This window comes from Pelodiscus sinensis, chromosome 5, assembly GCF_049634645.1.
Source record: "Pelodiscus sinensis isolate JC-2024 chromosome 5, ASM4963464v1, whole genome shotgun sequence".
NCBI classification, from domain to species: Eukaryota; Metazoa; Chordata; order Testudines; family Trionychidae; genus Pelodiscus; species Pelodiscus sinensis.
Genome location: NC_134715.1, coordinates 13,851,041 through 13,871,449, shown reverse-complemented (window position 1 = coordinate 13,871,449; position 20,409 = coordinate 13,851,041). Strand labels below are relative to the sequence as shown.

The following is a 20,409-nucleotide window of genomic DNA, read 5'->3' as shown; positions in this document are numbered from 1 at the left end:
CAGAACAAGAAGCAGTGGTTTCCAGTTTCATTGGTCTAGGTTGGATATTACAAAAAAACTATTTCACTAGGAGGGTGTTGAAGCACTGGAATGGGTTATGTAGGGAGGTGATGGATGCTTCATCATTAGAGGTTCTTAATGTCAGGTTTGACAAAGCCCTGGCTGGAATGATTTAGTTGGGATTGGTCCTGCTTTTAGCAGGAAGTTGGACTCGGGCCCCCTGAGATCTCTTCCAAACCTAATCTTGTCTGATTCTGTGAAAGTGGACAGGAAGAAGAGGAGAATTCAAATAACTACTATTTGTAGTCGGAGGTTTTCTGCCACAATACATTAAACTTGTCATCTGCATAGCCTTAACACAATTTCACAGTTGGACTACTTTACAATATGAAGAGTTCCTAGCTTGAGAGTTGTAACCATGACTGACTCTGGGACATGACTGTGCTTGAGCCAACTAATTGATTCTAAATAGTCTAAAAGATTTCCTCCTATATGCACAATACTGTAGGTTACAGCTACACAGCAACATTATTTTGAAATAACTTACTCCACATCTACACAGCAGGCAGTTGTTTTGAAATAATATTGGAATACTGTCAAGCTAAGGGACTTCTTACTCCGACTCCTATAACCCTCATTGCATAAAGAGTTAGGGAAGTCGGAGGAAGAGTGCTCTATTCCGAAATAAGTGCTGTGTACATGCTCCCAATTTTGAAATAAGGTACGCAATTGACGTAGCTCAATTTGTATAGCTTATTTCAAATTAAGCCCTGCTGTGTACATGCACCTCAAGGGTTCAGTAGAATGCTCCTTTCAGCGTTATTTCGGGTTGGCTCCTGTTCCTTAACAATTTTATGGTCTAGGATCAAGCCCTTTGCTAAGATGCTAAAAATGAACTATTGTTTTATGCATCACAATTAGGACTGTCGAGTGATTAAAAATTTTAATTGCGATTAATTGCGCAATTAAACAATGTAATTGCAATTAGTCACGTGATTAAAAAATTTAATTGCAATTAATTGCATGCAACTCTCCTTTGAAACGCACCAATATTGAAAGGCAGCGCAGTATTAACACCTGCGATTAACGTGTTAATTTTTTTAACATGTTAATCCTGTCCTGAATTAATCACAGGCATTAATGCAGGTCAATTGACAGCCCTAGTCACAATAGATAATCAAACATGAAGGAGGATTCTCAACTTATTAGTAATACAGCAAATATGCTAAAACACAAACTGTCCACTTCCCCCATAAAAAGCAAATAATGTGATGCGAAAAGGGACTCTGTAGTGTAAAATACCAGTTATAAAACACTATTTACTGAACTTTGAGTTGCATTTAGGTGAATAAGTTTTATAAACCCGATGGATGGGTTATTAGACTGTTCTAAACAATCCATTTTGGAAAAAAATAATCCAGACTACAATTCAAGAAATGGTATTGCATGTTAGAGCTTTGAAAGAAACAAAAGTGCTACTGCCAAAATGTCACATATATCATAACAGTTAATTTCTACTACCATGATTTCTGCAATTCTTAGATTTATATCTCAATCGCCTTTAAAATAAAGTCATAATAAATTGCTGAGACTAGCAGACGGTGACAAGAAGTAACAGATGTCCATTCTTAATGTACAATGCAAATTCTGTTTATATTTTGATGAGTAATCTTTAGAAATAAATATTAAATTGCTTCACTTTGTAGCTGTCAATTACATCAAAATCTAATTTTTCCATGAAGCCCTTCTGTAATACATACACAAGCATGAAGCTTATACGATAGAATAATTGAAATAGTTCATCACCTTGCCATTAGGAATAGATGAAATAAAAATGCAACAATGTCAACTATTTAATCCCACCAGTGCTAAAAGCAAAGCCTTACATTGATTTTCCCTTACATTTCAGGAAAAACTATTTAAAATATATAAATAAAGTTAACAAAATAATAAAGCATTTATACATTACAATAACAGTGAACAAAAAGGGTTTAGATATTATGAATGTTTGTAGTCTATCATATTTCAGCAATAAATTGAAGCATAGCTTCTGACTAATCTGGGTTTTGGTAAATGTCTATCTTAATTACTCATCTACATTCATTCTCCTCTCTGACCTCATTAAAGTGTTACTACAGGGATCACTGCAGCTTTATTCATTTATACACTCTCTACATTTACAAGTCACTCATCTTTATATGAAAAGTGGCAAATACTACCCAGAATACAAATTCAGTTCAAAGTAGAGATTAATATTAAAGGGGAAATATCCTCAGCTGGATTGAGTATAAAGTTAATCATTTGAAACCACCAGTTCCATTGCACAAACAGAGTTGCAAATTAGAGTAACTATAATCTTTGTGATAATGAGATAAGCCTTGTTCTGTCTGCACACAGTAATAACTTAGAAAATCTTATACTCCAATTGCTGATTATTTTCTAAGCAAGATATGAAGGACTCTCCAATCTAAGAGCATGGCACTTTCTATTGTACTTTGATACAGAAGAAATAGTGTAGAAACTTTTAATGGATTGTATCTCATGCCTTTTCACTTAACAAGGGGGTAGTATTCATTATCATCTACCATCGACCACTCCGTATACAACTTTGGTTTTCAACAATGAAGTGGAGAATATACTAATGCCAAAGGGTCAACAAAGGGACTGCTTTATTAAAACACAAGTTGGCAAGTCTTCATTGTTTTGATAGAAAATGAGCCCATGGATGCCCAACCCACACTTTCACAGTGCTGGGAAAGAGACTTAACAAGGAGAGAAAACAGGTATGTTTCCTATTAAAGATGTAGCATCAATTTCAATTTTACAGCATGTCTACAAACCATCTAATTGTGCACCAGCAGAGTAGCTGCCCAAGCAGTCTCTCAGTGCAAGATTAATTTTATACAATGCTGGACAAGTTTAGATATGCCACTTCTGAGCTGCCTCTCTACAGGTATTCCCGGAAACAGGTATCAACATTCGATACAATAATTAGAAGATTATGTCAGAAGTCCATCTAGGTCTGTATCAAATTTATTTATTTTTTTTAAATCCAGTTCACTAAGAAAGTTCCCCTCTACTCCTTGCCCAAAGGCAAGAGAGTAATATTCTAACCTGGAAAGTCACTTATTCAGAGTTCTGAACATTTCTGCTCAATTCAAAATTGCAAAACACTCTAATTCCAATTTATTCTGAGTTTTTGCAAGAAAAATAATATCAAGAACTAAAACCTTCTTATCTCCGTGAAATTAGATGTGAGGTTTTTTTATGCTAAGTAAGACAAAGTTCCATCATGAAAACTGCATTACAAATGTACAAAACATATCACTGCCCCTGAGCACAAACATGCTGATATGCCAAATATGAAAATGTTTTAAGAGACAATGATGTACAGTAAAACTCCATTAGTCTGGCATCCAATGCTCCGGGTCTCCTGATGGTCTGGTACCATCAGGAACCCAGAAGTGCTGGGGCAGCCGGACAGGCTTCCCCCATTCAGCTGCTGCTGAAACTGACCAGCAGCTGAATCGGGGAAGCCGGGAGCAGAGCAGCTGGGGTGCTGCCGGGTTGGTCTGGTAGCGCTGCCCCTCGGGGCTGCGGGACCAACCCGGCAGCACCCCACCTGCTCTTGGGGACGCCTGGGGCAAAGCAGCTGGAGTGCTGCCAGGTTGGTCCCACAGCGACAAAGGACGGGGATGCGGGACCAACCTAGCAGGACCCCAGCTGCTCTGCCCCAGGGGTCCCCAATTCAGCCGCTGCTGAAACAGATCAGCGGCTGATTCCAGGAAGCCCGGGGCAGAGCTGCTCTGCCCCAGGCTTCCTGGAATCAGCCGCTGATCTGTTTCAGCAGCGGCTGACTTGGGGACTCCTGGGGCAGAGCAGCTGGGGTGCTGCTGGGTTGGTCCCGCAGCGCCGAGGGGCGGCACTACAAGACCAACCCAGCAGCACCCTAGCTGCTCTGCCCCAGGCGTCCGGATTCAGCCTGCTGGTGAAACTGATGCTGCTGGTCAGTTTCAGCAGCGGCTGAATCCCGACGCCTGGGGCAAAACAGCTGGGGTGCTACTGGGTTGGTCCCATAACGCCACCCCTCGGCACTGTGGGACCAACCTGGCAGCACCCCAGCTGCTCTGCCCCAGGGGTTCCCAAGTCAGCCGCTGCTGAAACAGATCAGCGGCTGATTCCAGGCAGCCCCGGGCAGAGCAGCTCTGCCCCGGGCTTCCTGGAATCAGCTGCTGATCTGTTTCAGCAGCGGCTGAATCGGGGACCCCTGGGGCAGAGCAGCTGGGATCCTGCCGGGTTGGTCCTGCAGCGCCGTCCTTTGGCGCTGCGGGACCAACCTGGCAGCACTCCAGCTGCTCTGCCCCAGGGGTCCCCAAGAGCAGCTGGGGTGCTGACGGGTTGGTCCCCGCAGCCCCGAGGGGCAGCGCGATGGGACCAACCCGGCAGCACCCCAGCTGCTCTATTGCAGGCATCCCCAATTCAGCTGCTGCTGAAACTGACCAGCAGCAACTGAATCAGGGACTCCTGGGGCAGAGCCTGACTATCGTAAGGGGGGGTTATGAGGGGTCTGGGGTGGCATCCCCTCCAACCCCACTCCAGACCCCTCATAGCCCCCCCTTCTGATAGTCCGGCATATCTGATAATCCGGCATCCCCTGGGTCCGGCATCCCCTGGATTATCAGACGTTTACTATACGAAGATTATGCCTGCATCCTCACAATCTACATAACTGGTACAGGTGAGGCAGAAAACTAGACAAAATAAATACAGCCATACTGATTCTTTTTCTGCATCCCCATATGTAGGCACTTTAGGAGAAGGAGGAAATGAGAAACTCTTCTGTATGAAATTCCACACTTTCTTACAGAAGTGCAATATCAATTAGTGGTTAACAGGTGCTACACAATGACAACCTAGAGTAATTGTTTACTGATACTTTATCCATTGTTGTACAATACAAGTACGCTGAGATTTTCCTTGTTTCACTGGCTGTCATGCCTCCTTTTGAGCTACTAAAATGCAAATAGTCAATTCTCAAGGCTGTGTACAGAAAAGAGAGGATTGTGCATTCAAAATGACCTATGGAATATATTGACAAAACCCTTGTCAGAGCTTCACCTGAAACAGCATTTCCTTTTCAGTTTCAAGTAGAATATCTGAGATATGGCAGTCAGGCCAATACTTAGCTTTTCTTCAGGTTGAGCCAGCGCCCTGTGAAATCAGTGGGAGATCTACCACTGTTATCAGGGTTGGATCTGTTGTGAGATGAATATATTAAAGTCTGCTCAAAAGCACATCTTGCTTACTAAAGTCCTGAATTTCATTTGAGTCAATGAACATCTTCTGATTAAGTTCAAATTCAAAGGTCTGCAGTTGGAACCTCGAAAAGCAGAGCCCTACACAAGTATGGAGCCCAAATGAAGTTGGAAATAAGATTTTTGCATACTTAAATACAATGTATGTTTAAAAGAATGGAAAGGGGACAGCCAAACTGTAAACTCTTCAGTAAAGGGCCTTTAAAATTGTAGAATGCCTAGCACAAGAGCAATCCAATCCTCACTATTATAGTCTGGGCATGACTATAATAAATATATCTCAAACTTTAAACTTACCGTGTTGCCCCGAAGCCTCAGAAGTAACAAAAAGCCCTACATTTCTCTTTACCCAAGAGGAATGAGCCAGACGAATACCTAGAAACCAACTACTTCAAGACAGACCCAAGAAAACCAACAATAGAACACCACTTGTCATCACCTACAGCCCCCAACTTAAACCTGTCCAACACATTATCAATAAACTACAGCCTATACTGGAACAGGATACTAAACTCCCAGAGGCTCTGGGAGACAGGCCCATAGTCTCCTATAGACAACCACCTAACCTCAAGATGATTCTTACCAACAACCACAGGACATACCACACTAATACCAACCCTGGTACCTTCCCTTGCAACAAACCCCGTTGCCAGCTTTGTCCACATATTCACTCTGCTGATACCAATATTGGACCTAACCAAGTGAGTTATAAGATCAAGAACACATATTCCTGCGCATCCAGAAATATAATTTATGCTATCATGTGCCGAAAGTGTCCGTCTGCTATGTACAATGGACAAACGTCTCAGACACTTCACCAAAGGATCAATGCCCACAAAAGAGATATTAGACAGGATCACAAAGAAAAAACAGTTTCTTGCCATTTCAGCCAACAAGGACATTGTCTCAACGACTTGATTACCTGCATCCTGCTTCAAAGGCCTTTTAAGACTTCACTTGAAAGGGAATCCTCTGAACTGTCATTCATTCTTAAATTCGACACTTTACACTTAAGTTTGAATAAAGACTCTAATTATCTTACCCATTACAAAGATAGCTTCCCCAATTATCACCTCTAATATCATGAGCTCACAGACATTTACCTCCTCCCTCTCATCCCCCTTCTATTCTGAAATTTGATTTGTCCTTTTCATATGTGTTCTTTTTTTTTTAATTGTATCCTTTGGTATATATGGTTGTGACAATTTTCTTCCACTATTTGATCTGAGGAAGTGGGTCTGGCCCACGAAAGTCATCACCTAATAAACCATCTTGTTAGTCTTTAAAGTGCTACATAGTCTTGTTTTTTGTTTCATCTTCACCCAAGTTACTTATGCAATGTAAATGGGTTCTGTTTCAGATCCTGCAGATAGATAAAAATAAAACTAATGACTTACCTCCCTGACAGGAGTGGCGTGAGGTTAGGGCTTGCTAGCCAAGATTTGGAAGGCACTTTAAAGATATATAGCACTGCATAAACTGCACTTAATATTGTGCATCTATGTATTGAGTTGTGGAGAAAAAAATTTGCTTACTTGTTACCTCAGACCTGCATATCTGAAATTGGTTGCTTTGTAGCAGTCTTTAAAATCTCTCTCTATATATAAAAAAACTTTTCCTGTGGGATGACAGAATGACATCATCACGTCACTCTGGAACCCCACAAGCTCCACCCTCCTACGGCTCATCTAGACTACGGAGGAGAGTCAAAAGAGGATATGCAAATTCTTCCGATCTCACTTTTGAAAGCAAAGCTTTGAAAGTGAAAGTAGTCAAGACGTGGGTTTTTCGGCAGACCTCTCCCTTTTTCGAAAAGCCGCCGTTCCTCAAAAAATGAGGTTTATGCAGCTTTTCGAAAAAGGGGGGGTTGCCGAAAAAAACGTGTCTTGACTACTTGAGCTTTCGAAAGTGAGATCAGAAGAAGATATGCAAATTCCTGCGGAATTTGCACATCCTCTTTTGAATCTTCATCGTAGGCTAGATGAGCCCCCATAGGCTCTCTGCCCCGGACACTGTTCAAGGATGGCACAGCTTGCTCCAGGACTCCTTGCTTGTGCCACTGTTCTTCTTGGCACTCACGGGCTCGTGGGGAAGCAGGCTTAGGAGAAGCGACAGGCGCGGGGAGAGGCACCACGCATCTGTGCCTGCCCACCACCCCATTCTCTGCCATAACTCAAGCGGCCACAACCTCAGCCCAGCACCAAGCTGTTCCACTGAGACCCAAGCCCAGCCCCCACTGCCTTCCTCCTGCCTGCCTACATATGAGGCTGCAGCAGCAAGTAGTGCTTTTGCAAGGCAACAGAGGAGGCGCCTGGCAGCACTGACCTGAGCAGCACTGACCAGCCCCCCCTCTGCCTGGCGCTACAGCCCTTCACCTTCCCTCCTCCCTCACACAGCTGGAGCAGCCTCCTGCACCCCACCTCCTGCCCAAACCTGCACTTACATGCCTATCCCACTCACTTGCAGCCCTGCCCCACACATTGAACCCCTCCTTTATTCTCTACCCCAGAGTCTAGGGAGCCCACAAAATCCACTAACCCTGAAGCTCCAGAAGAATTAATCTGGCCTGAGGCCTCGAACCTCAGTCCTCTCCGCCCTCCCCCCCTCTCTGCCCCAGAGCTGGAGCACGAGTGAAGTGAGATGTTTCAGTTGAGGGCCACATCATTGAGGGCTGGGGAGTTCTGGAGGGGCTTTTTTTCCCTCTTCTCATTTGTGTGGTCCCCAACTGATTTTTCTAGGAGTCAGTGGCCTCAGACCCCAAAAAAGACCCACCTCTGCCATTAATAAAGACAACGTTGAAACCTTTTTGTGTTGGACATAATATTTTACTTTATTTAAAAATGAAGCCTGGCCAACAAGTGCCTAACCGGGGCCCAGCCCACAACAGGCCGCAATGTCCTGTCCCAGCCCCGATCCTGGGGCAGGTCCCATGGTCCAGTCCCTATCTGGCTACAGAAAGGGCTGGTGGCAGCCCCCTTCCTTCTATGGCATGGGTAGGATGAGGGGCCACAATCCAGCGGTAGCGGAGGAAAGGGGCCGGTGAGTGTAGCAAGCAGGGGGCACAGCCCCCTAGTAGACTCTTATCAGCAAGGCACTTGGAGTCATTCACTGATTATCTTTACCCCAGTCCTATTGTGAAGGAAAACAGCAACATCTCCACAATCAATCTCTTCATTTCCATCATAACTTCCAAAACCATGTCTTCATGACCTCCCACCTTAGCTGTGTGACCTTCCTCCTTTCTCTGGCTTTCCTGTCACCTGCCTCAGTAACTCTTCCAGGGCATGCAAATTCAACAATGCTAAATTGATGTTTCTCTCAAGTTCTCACCATTCCACATTCAATTTTTATAAGCCCACTTCATTCATTCCACATCATTGTTAAAGTTTGTCGTCCCCACTTTCAAAGCTCCCCACGGTTTTCTTTTCCTCTCCTCCTTGGTATTAGTGGTCTCCTATCTCTTTAAAATCTGTGATCTGCGCCACTTTCACCTTAATACACACTGTTCCCCTTTGTCCACAACTACCACGGTTCTTCCATACTGCTCCATATACCTGTAATGTCCTTCTTGATCTATATTCCTGAGAATCTTCAGCATTCTTTAAATGCATCCTCAAATTTTAATATTTTTCCATAAATCTTTAAATAACAATGCACTATTTCCATATGAGGATGTGTCACGCAAAGTTTTCTCCCCTTCATTTTTCTGTATGTTGATTTTTTAGACCTCAATTCTGCAACTTGCCTTGTACAGTCAGAGGCCATCTAAAGTCAACGGAGCTGCATGTAGGATCAAACATTTAGGATTAGATGAATGCTTATGTTTATATATTGAGAACAGTCCTGCTGAAGTCAATAGACTACTTCCAAGTGTATGAACGTAAGCGCATGCTTAAGCCTTTGCAGCATCAAGATCTTAGACTGCAAACTAGCTGAGGAAGGTACCTGTCTTGTTTGTGTGTGCAATGTGTTTAGCATCCATTTTGGCATTATTTAAAAAAACAAACATTAATACACTCATAGAATCATAGAATAATAGGACTGGAAGGGACCTCGAGAGGTCATCGAGTCCAGCCCCCCGCCCTCAAGGCAGAGCTCCGTCTACACCATCCCTGACAGATGTCTATCTAACCTGTTCTTAAATATCTCCAGAGAGGGAGATTCCACCACCTCCCTTGGCAATTTATTCCAATATTTGACCACCCTGACAGTTAGGAATTTTTTCCTAATGTCCGATCTGAACCTCCCCTGCTGCACTTTAAGCCCATTACTCCTTGTCCTGTCCTCAGTAACCAAGAGGAACAAATTTTCTCCTTCCTCCTTGTGACACCCTTTTAGATATTTGAAAACCGCTATCACGTCCCCCCTTAATCTTCTTTTTTCCAAACTAGAAAAAATATTCAGTACTTAATCCCCCCCCCAAAAAAAACCCCAAAACAACGCTGAAAAATGTTCATTATCCTTTTTTACCAGTGTAAAAATTGTGCATCTTCAAAAACAACAAAATCAAACCCCCAAACTCTACTTTTGAGATAGTTTGTTTTTATCACTCATTTTATTTTAAGATATTCTTATTTGTAAGCAGCATTTGCAGAAAAACTGTCCATGTTTCAGAGGAAAGAAGTAGGCAGGATAAAATACAGATGCTTTACGTGAAGGATAAATAAATGGAAAGATTTACTAGTCATAAAGTGACAAAATACTGTGATGCAAATGAACTACCAAACAAATCACAGTAAAAACAACATCAATTTGTCTCCTATCAGTTGCTTTTATATAAGTGGTTTTGAACTGGATTATGTGGACCCCCTGGTGCAGGGGTGGACAATAATTTTTTGCCGGGGGCCACTTCAGACATTGTGAAGTGGCCCCAGGCTGCACCGGAAGGGATAGGACCTCAAGCGGAAGGGGCAGGGGCAGGATACTTCACTGCTCCCCACCCCCAGACCATAATTGGTCTTGGGGTGGGGGAGTGACTTTGCCCTCCCCCCCAGAGGTTCTCCGTAGGCGCCCATGCCCCTGGTAGTGGGAGGACACTTTGCACACACCCAAAGTCTGCTCCTGGCAGAGCGGAGGAAACTCTGTGTGCTTCCCCGCGCCCTCAGACCCTAATTGGCTTGGGGGCGGAGGAGTGGCAGAGCCTCTACAGGCAAGATCAACCCGCTTGGCGGGCTGGATTTGGCCTGCTGAGGCCATTTTTCCCATCCCTGCCCTGGAGTCTTCTGACTATGTGTAAGATTTGCAAAGGGGTCCACACCTCCATTTCACATTTTTAGGGGTCTGTAGATGAAGAAAGGTTGAATGCCACTGTTATAAAATAATATTACTCTTTAAAATGCTTTTCTATCTACGAACTAGTTTCTCAATTTCAATTTACTTATTTCTCAATTTCAGCTCCAGCTTTCTGGTTTTCTATCTACGATCTAGTTTCCCAATTTCAATTTACTTATTTCTCAATTTCAGCTCCAGCTTTCTGCAGCAGCCTTTTTACATATATCCATGGTTTCCCAACGCAAAAATTTGTAGAGAGGAAATAAAATGACAGGCCTGATCCTGACATGATGCTCAGCAGGAAATTGGGGTGTTTAGCCCCACGTTGAAGAATCAGATCTTATAATACTAACTGAAATCTTTCAGAATCAAATACTTGTGTATTCAATGGCAGCTTTTCCTCATGACATTCCAGCACCAGCAGAAAGTCTGGCATAACTGCATGACACTGACCCAGTTATACTGTACAATCACAATACATGCCATCTTTCCATTTCAGGGATTTGGTAACTCATCATTTTTACTATCATGGCTAATTCCGTAATGAAGGACTTTTATATTTACCTTTCAGGATTGTACACCCTAATCAGATGCCTAGACAAAGATAATCTGCAGCTATCTTTATATCTCCAGTCTTCATGACGTTTAATTTAGAGCCCGCCTACGCAAGACCGGCTCCCCAATACACAGGAGGGGTACAGAGAAGTACGTGACAGCTCCCTATGACATCACTGTCTTTGTTGTTTGAAAAATGAATTTTTTAAAGAGAATTACACAGTCTACAATCTGAGAGAGATTATCCTATGGTCCGCTGATCATATGAAGAAAAAAGCCAATGAAACATATGATATTTGTCTTCACAGGTTCTTCACTCTTGATGACTATCTCCCACCCCTCAAAAATCTGAATAGCAGTTAAGCATGAATATTTTCTTACAGAAGAAGTTTCTTTGTTTGTTTTTACTTTTAGGGCCTTAACACAAACCCTTTAGTTGTTCAGCTCTTATTGAAAATACAGAGCAATTCCTCTTTTCCTGGTATGTACATTTATGGTTTTGGGAACCCTGAAGTCTAGTTATCCTAGAGCTCTTTGGACAGGAAGTAATGGAAAAACAGCAATAATAATAAAACCGCTTGCCTCATGTGGTGTTAGGTTCCCTCCTCCCTGCATTCTTCTCATGCGACATAGAATTTCCACAATCATTTAAGAAATCAGAAACAGACAGGCCTGTTATTTAACCTTGCACACAGACAACTGGAGTGACTAATATTCACTGAGTTTTCCTATCCAGGAGAAGCTCTTTCTTTGCTGGAGCTTTCATTCACAAACCTAAGAAAGTGGAGCCAAATGACTAACACCAAAAAGGAGTTTCATGCAAAACAAATGCAAACCCACACCCACACCCACTTCCCTGAAAATCCTTGCGAAAGTAAAGAAAACTGTATAAAGTTCCTTACGGCAGAACAGCCTGTTTTCTAACCCCTTCCCATAAAGCCTAGTTCTTCTTCGGAAGTGGGTCTGGCCCACGAAAGCTCATCATCTAATAAACCATCTTGTTAGTCTTTAAAGTGCTACATTGTCCTGCATTTTAGTTCTTCTTCAGGATGCCTTGGAAGTCTCTCACTGCTCCATAAACCACCCACATGCACCCAGCCAATTTGCTGTGTTTCTCCAGGGAGCTGCCTACCCATTAATCAGCTCTTCTCCCCCCACCTCTCAAACACAGCAAACCTCCCCATCTAGCCAGTTACGTCTCCTAAAACCAGATCCGGAGGCATAAAAACCCAAAGTCTTGTTCCATGGCTTTGGTCCGTCTACACAGCATCTAGACACGATGCACCAATCATTATAAGAAGTCATTCGAATAAGAGAGAGGGGGCAGAGGAAACCCCATTATCAAATCCCCTCCCAAAGCCTGGGAAAGTGGAAGGTCTCGATCCAAACTTCGCAGCTCGGGCTCCTCGCTAAGAACAACTCCAAAGGGGGAAGCACAGCCCAGCCCAGCCCAGCCCGTCGCAGACTTACCAGTGGGTTTCTAACGCGCAGGGGGGGGCTGGAGATGAGGAGTCGGAGTCTTTCCCTTCCCCCCGCAGTGGTGCTGGCTGGGGCTGGAGTCTGCAGGAGAGCCCGGGCAGCAGCATCTCCCCCAGCCCGGGCACCCCCCGCTCCGTAAGGCGGCGGCAGAGACCGCCACACGCTCGCCTCCCTGCCTGGGACCCCGCCTGGCTCTCCGCGCTGCTCCTGCCACGCGAGCCTAGTAGGGTTCCAGCGCCGCAACCATTAGAACCAGCGGCCTCCCCGCCGGCTCCTCGCTCCCTCCTCCGCACACGCCCCGCTCGCCGCCGAGACAGGCTGGCTGGGCTCCGCTCTCCCCCCTCCCTCTCTCCCTCCCAGCCCGCCCCGTGCTGGGGCCCTGGCAGGTCTCGGCTGTCTGGTTACTAAGCCAACCTCCGGGCCTGGCTGCCGCGGCTGAGATAGCTGCACTGACTGCCCCACAGCAAGAGAGGGAGAGCGCAGCTCCCTGCTTCCCCCAGGTAGGAACCCCCTTGCCACACGAGGGGGAGGCAGACGCCTCGCTGGGGGAAAGGCCGGGAGAAGATCCGTGCCTGAAATCCCAGCCCTAAGAAGAGGAAGCAAAATGCAGGACAAGGTAGCACTTTAAACACTAACAAGATGGTTTATTAGTCTTTATTAGTGGTTTGTTAGTCTTTACAGTGCTGCCTTGTCCTGCATTTTGCTTCAGCTACCCCAGACTAACACGGCTACGTTTCTATCACTATTCTAAGAAGAAGAGGAGGATTCCCTGGGGCCCTGTCCCCTTGACTGAGAGAAGTATGCAAGACCTGCCATGTGCAACTTTATCCTGGGGGCTCCCTTACTCCTAGGAGAGAGAAGAAGATGCCTCCCAATTCACTCCAAGAGTAAACCTGCCAAGGAAACCATAAGCTGGGAACTCCAAAAGTCTAAGTCAGGGTGGGAGAGAGGACCCAAGAGTTCAGTAAGGTTAGGAGTCTAGGTGGACAGAAAGACCAGGAGGTCTAAGACCCTATACCAGCAGCTACATTTTACCAGTGAGATCAGAGAAATCACTTACCATTCTTCTCTGTTACTCAGGTGTTTCATTTGCAGCCTCCTCTTATTCCAACCTCTGAGGGTATGTCTACACTAGCCTCCTAGTTCAAACTAGGGAGGCTAATGTAGGCATTCAACGTTGCAATTGAAGCCTGGGATTTAAATATCCCGGGCTTTATTTGCATGTTCCCGTCCGGTCGCCATTTTTAATTCCACTAGTCCGAAGTAACTGCCCGCGGCTACACGCGGCAGTGAAACGGTAATTCAAACTAATGAGGTGTAACAGTTATTTCGAACTAAGGACTATCCTGTAGACTAGTCCTCCACATCCCTATAAGGGATGTCCTTTTTCCTTCAGCCTGGCTGGCTGATGTCTTCTCCACATTGTTTTAGGGTAGCAGGAAAGTAAGCTCTCACCAGCTCCCCCAGTCACACTTTGTTTTCCTACAGCAGTGTTTCCCAATTTTATTTGGCCATGGAATCCTTTTGAACTCAAAAGAATTTTGTGGAACCCCTGACTGATTGCACGTGTAGTGCTGAGTAGTGACATGATCGTCCTCACTCTCTGGCTATGCTGGCATTACACAGGGGCACTTATCGTGGCAAACAAATGAAAATGGTTTTCAATAAAATTCATAAATGAATGAAAATACCATTCCATTGCAATAATTCAGGTTGTAATGGAATTTTCTCACGGAACCCCTATATTCAGTTTGCAGAACCCTAGTGTTCTGCAGAACACCATTTGGGAAACACTGTCCTATAGTTACGGAAACCAGAATCTATATGCAACATATGGGCACATTTCATTATAAGACGCCTGTTTTCACTTGCTTATAAATTTGCCAAATTTCCATTCTGAAGACAAGATTAGAGAAAATTATGTTGTTTTCACCATTTTAAAGTAACTAGTTCAACTGATTTGTTGAGAAGCTGTACTACCACCAGCCTTTGGAACGGCGACTTGAAGTTTGGCTTTGCATCGTTCTCCTGTCAGGAACATGTTTTTTGCTGTTCCTTTGAAAATCTATCAAAATATCAAGTTAAAGCCCCAAAACAATCTCAAGCCACACATGCTCCATACTGGCTTGTCTCTTTGTTCATAAAAGATGAAGTTGTGACACTATGAGACTTGCTGCTAATGGTTTGACACTTAATGGGCCCCATTTAAAGAAAACTCATGTGGACCTCTCAGTACCTTACACACAAGCTACAAACTACACTGTACTAGCATGCCTTCTTTATTTTATTCAGTTCCAGGCATTCTATTAACAGAATGATACTGAGAAACTTAAGGAAGTGTAGAGAAGAACAAAAATGAGAAAGGGACTGAGGGATTGACTCAAAAGGAAAGAGTTAAATACAGACTGGAAAAGATTTTCAAACGCAACTAGCCATTTTAAATGGTTACATTTTTTGGTGCCCAACTTGAGATATCTTAAGGAGACCTGATTTACAGAAAGTGCTCAGCCTTATAATCTGTTTGGGATCCAACATCACTACTCACTTTTGAAAGACTTGGCTACTTTGTATTACTTGGCTAGGTGATGAGAAGAGAATGGGTGAATACAGTATAAGCTGACAAACATTTGAAAAGGGGTAAACACCAAATAAATAAAGGAACTATTTAAGGCCCTGATACTACAGTGATATCCTCGAGGAGGGTGCCACATAAGAGCCTGAATCTATTCATGTGGCTCTAATAATAGATCGGGGCCTACAATATATACTAGAGTATCGTTAAATCTTGAGATGAAATTAAGAACGAACACATTTAGGATTAATATCCTGACACTAAGATCTATTAGACTGTGAAATAGTCTCTCAGGAGAAGCACCAGAAGCTAATATGCTAGGGATATTTAAAGCTAGGCTTGTCAAAATAGGCTTGTCACAATACTTAGTAAATGTGCAATAGGGAATAATCCCTCACTGGTATGGAGGTAGATCAAGTCTAGATAGACTAAGTCTTTTCCACATTCTAACTTCTGATTCTATTTTAACAAAGATTTTGTCTGGGAATTATATAGTGAAGATCTAAATTAAAGTATCTGTTAAAAGATTTAGGCAAGAGAAGAGATAAGAGTTGTTTTTATTTGAGATTTGAAATGATAGGAAGGGTCAGGGAGTCAGGAAAGCACTGCCTCTATCTACAGACTGTTTGGAAGAAAAGGCTTTCACATCAACATAGGCCAGATTTTGTGGAGGGACAGAGAGGAGTCTAGACAAGTGGGACAGGAAGTAGGAAAAAATTAGAGTGTCACTACAATTACATAAGTGAGCCTCCTGAGACTCACCTTACCTCACAGATATGCTGGGGCCAACCCAGGACCCTCTCTCCTCTTTCCAGAAAGCCTGCAGGCTGGGGCAGGGGGTGCTGGAGGCCAAGGTCAGCCTCCAGAACCTCCCCCCCGGAGGAGTCGCCGTCTGGGGAATGCAGCTCTGGCCCCCCAAGAGGAGCTGCCACTGAAGCAGTATCACCTTTGCTTCCTTGGGTGGCCCCAGTAAGCTTTTCCCCTGGTCTTTCACTCCCACCTGCTAACATGAACCCCCTATCGCCTGCCGTAACTCCAGTGACCCCCACCCCTGTCCTGAGCCCCCCCCCCAAACCCCCACCTAGATTTCTGCACACCTATCCCCTGCCTTGAGTCCCCCCACAGTCCAAATCTTGTGTCATCACCCCCCCACCGCCCTCGCTCGTGCACCTCCACACCCTTCTTAATCTAGCAAAAGACAGATAATCTGCACATATTGTCTACCAAGAAGGTCTGTCTATTGTTTGAATCACTTTCCTTCTTTTATTAATGCATACTTCTTTTTTCCTTCATTTTTGAAAAATACAGTAATTTAAAGCATGTTCACTTTCCTTTTGTTTTCTACACAAACTGAAAAAAAAAACATTACTTCACTTAAAGCCCTTAGCAATGCTGGTACATCTGCTAGTCTTCAATATATCAGCTTCATACATGCTCATGAACAAACAAACAACATGATTCATCAGATTTTTTGTATTTCAATTTTGTTTTTAGCACAGTATATGGAGTAAAGATTATGGATCTGGCAAAAGAGAGATTGGAGTGGGACCTCACAATGTAGGCAAAAAAATCTAAGATGGCCCCATCATGGTGTGACTGGCCATTTAAAGTGAGTCAGGTTTGCTTTACCTGTGTGGTGACTTAACCCTCCCCCGCTGCTGATCCTGATCTGGTGATTTAATTACAATTAGTGATCCCAGCTGTGAAAGGATCAGAGCCAGCACAGAAGGGAGAGGGAGGAGCTCAGTGTGGGAAGACAGCCAGGAAAGAGAAGTAATGGGGATTTCCTTTCTTGGGGAAGAGTCTCAGGAAGCTAAGTTGGAGAGGGTTGGCATTTGTGGAAGGACTTAAAAGGGAAGGGTGTTGAGGTAAAATGGAAGGTTCGAGAATGTGGCCAGCCCCAGAGAGGTGCAGAAACAGGCAACCTTGTACTGAATATCTTTTAACTTTTATTTAAAATGCTTTTAACGATAACTTTTTATTTATCAGCTTTTTACAGGCGTGGGCGCCAGATAACTATGAACAGTAACAATAAACAAACTGCAGTGCAATAGAGGAAAATACCCTGAGGTTTTTCCAAGTCCCAGTAATTATCAATAACACCCCAGGGATTGTTATCAGTTATATTTACATTCATTTTACTCATAAGGTCTAACATCTATCTAAACTCCTAACTATACTATTTAACAAACTTCTAACTAACTTACTCTTAACACTATTATTTATCAAACCTTTAACTAACTTTACACAGCAATACTCACACTTATCAGACATACAAGAGACAACAGCATATTCGTTATTCGTTACGCTCTGCGAAAGATTCAGTAGATTCGGTGAGCGGGAGGGGGCCCTCGGGTGATCAGCCCTCAGAACCTGGCTCGTGTTCTGCCTTCCAAATTTTCGGGAACCCTCAACTGGATGCAGGAGGGGTAGCTGCTTTATAGAGAGAGCAAGAGCTTTCCCGCGCTTAGTTGTGATAGACTTAACAGATTCTGTCTGCCTAGTGACAGGCTGAGGGGGAAAGGTAGGGGGTGAGATGGCCCTTGACTGGTGTGAACTTTGCATGACCCTTACCTGCCTGGTGTTTTACTCCTGGTTTTTACTGATCTTAAGTCACATAGTGCAGTATTTTTGGTTTGAGGGGAAGGTAATCTTGGGCTAGGAAGGCTATGCGCACGAGGCCTGGCCAGAAAAGAGCCTGCTTTTACAAAGGGGTCTCTGGGGGAAGTAGGGAATCCTTCTAGGAAGCAGGGTGTCAATGGAAAATTGTCCTAAGAGAGAGACAATGTTCAGCTAAAGGACCAGAGAAGAAACTATGCAGTCTCTGGAAAGAGCAGAGAACCTCAGTGTAGCCCAAGAGGGGCAGAAGAATAATTTGTTTAGACATTTATTTGGATTTTCAGTTGGACTCTATTACCTCAGAAGAGGGCTGAATTTAGAAAGCCGACTGGCCAGAGGGTTCAGTAGTGGAAGATGTAGCTGGACACAAGTCATTGCAAAGCCAGATAAGTAGAAACAGTAAACTTCCGATAATCGGCAACTTTAGGACCCAGGGGGTGCCGGATTATCAGATATGCCGGACTATCAGAAGGGGGGGCTATGAGGGGTCTGGGGTGGGGTGGGGGGATGCTACCCCAGACCCCCTCATAGCCCTCCCTTCTGATAGTCTGGCTCTGCCCCAGGAGTCCCTGATACAGCCGCTGCTGGTCAGTTCAGCAGCAGCTGAATCGGGGACGCCTGCAGCAGAGCAGCTGGAGTGCTGCCAGGTTGGTCCGGTAGCGCCGACCCTTGGCGCCGCGAGACCAACCCGTCAGCACCCCAGCTGCTCTTGGGGACGCCTGGGACAGAGCAGCTGGGGTGCAGACGGGTTGGTCCCGCTGCACCGTTCCTCGGTGCTACTGGACCAACCCGGCAGCACCCCAGCTTCTCTGCCCCAGGTGTCCCCAAGTCAGCCGCTGCAGAAACTGATCAGCGGCTGACTCCAGAAAGCCAAAGGCAGAGCTGCTCTGCCCCGGGCTTCCTAGAGTCAGCCCTGGTCAGTTTCAGCAGCGGCTGAATCGGGACGCCTGGGACAGAGCAGCTGGGGCGCTGCTGGGTTGGTCTGGTAGCGCCAAACCTCGGCGCTGCGGGGACCAACCCAGCAGCACCCCAGCTGCTCTGCCCCATGTGTCCCCAATCAGCTGCTGCTGAAACTTATCAGCGGCTGACTTCAGAAAGCCAGAGGCAGAGCTGCTCTGCCCCGGGCTTCCTGGAGTCAGCCCTGGTCAGTTTCAGCAGCCTCTCCTATGCCAGGCTCTGATTCCAAAAGGTGCTATGGATGTAAGTGGAACTGCCTACAGAGCTGATCTGGCATAACATATCTGCATAGGAGCGTTCCTATAGAAGTCAATAGAACTACCAATATGCTTAAAACTAAGCATGTGCTTAAGTGCTTTGGTGGATCTGAATCTAGATTTCCAAGCATAAACTTGGAAGTGATTGGAAGCCACACAATAAGGATATGTTTACACTAGCCACCCTAGTTCGAACTAGGGTGGCTAATGTAGTCATTCAAACTTGCAAATGAAGCCCGGGATTAAAACATCCTGGGCTTTATTTGCATGTTCCCGGGCGCTGCCATTTTTAAATGCCTGGTAGTTCGGACTCCCTGCCCGCGGCTACATGCAGCACGGGCTAGGTAGTTCGAACTAAAGACCGTAATTCAGACTACCGTTACTCTTCCTGCAATGAGGAGTACCGGCAGTCCGAATTAGGGGCTTTAGTTCGAACTACCTAGCCCATGCCGCCTGTAGCCACGGGCACGGAGTTCGAATTACCGGGCATTTAAAAATGGCAGTGCCCGGGAACATGCAAATAAAGGCTGGGATATTTTAATCCCTGGCTTCATTTGCAAGTTTGAATGACTACATTAGCCACCCTAGTTTGAACTAGGGTGGCTAGTGTAGACATACCCTTACAGTGTTCTACACTAAGGAGACTTACAGTGTTTTTAGCCAATTTCTGTGTTCAGATATACATTCTCGAATGAGATTGAAGACAAGAAGAGTTAATTGCACCTGTATATCTTGAAGATAGATTCTTGCCTGATGTCTTCCAAATGAGCCTTTTTTTTCACATCTCTGTTTACTAAGGGTGTCAGTTTTCAACAGGTTACAGTTAACCAGTGGGGACTAAGGATGTTAAGTAATGGTTAATTTACTAGTTGAGTAGTTGATGGAATTTCCATCGACTAGTCGATAGGCGCTTCCACATTCCTGCTTTGAAATGTACAAGAGCCTCTACTGGGGCTATTGTACTTTTTAAAGGAGGAATGTGGAACTCTGCATGCAGCCCGGGGCCAGTGGGAATTCCCGCTGACTCTGGGCTGCACGCAGCATGCCAGCTTTGAAATGTATAAGAGTCTCCAGCAGGGGCTCTTGCACAGTTCAAAGTGGCAGTGTGAAGCCCAGAGTCAGCTGGGGACTCCCCAGATGATCCCAGGCTCCATGCGGCATTTCAGCAGAACCCAGGGTCAGCTGGGGACTCCCTAGTTGATTCTGGGGTCTGCAGAAATGCTGCGCTGGTGCCCGGGATCAGCTGGGGAGTCCCCAGTTGACCCCGGGCTCCATGCGTGGCAGTGCCTCACAGCCGAGCCGGGAATCAGCTGTGCAGCAATGCCGCATTGAAACACTGAGGCAGTGTTTCAGAGGGATAGCACCGCACAGCTGAGCCAGGGAT

General features: G+C 45.0%; 1 protein-coding gene across 15 annotated transcripts in view; it reads right to left on the bottom strand.

Moving 5' to 3' along the window:
* PTPN13 (protein tyrosine phosphatase non-receptor type 13) overlaps window positions 1–12,949 on the bottom strand; it is a 238,698-nt gene extending 225,749 nt beyond the window's left edge. For 11 of the 15 annotated variants that reach the window (XM_075929542.1, XM_075929544.1, XM_075929547.1 and 8 more), the window contains exon 1: window positions 12,612–12,949. The gene's annotated coding sequence lies outside the window, so the exon portion shown is untranslated. The remainder of the gene's footprint in view (window positions 1–12,611) is intronic. The other 4 variants (XM_075929546.1, XM_075929552.1, XM_075929554.1 and 1 more) reach the window with 1 other exon arrangement.
* Between the last annotated feature and the right edge of the window lie 7,460 nt (window positions 12,950–20,409).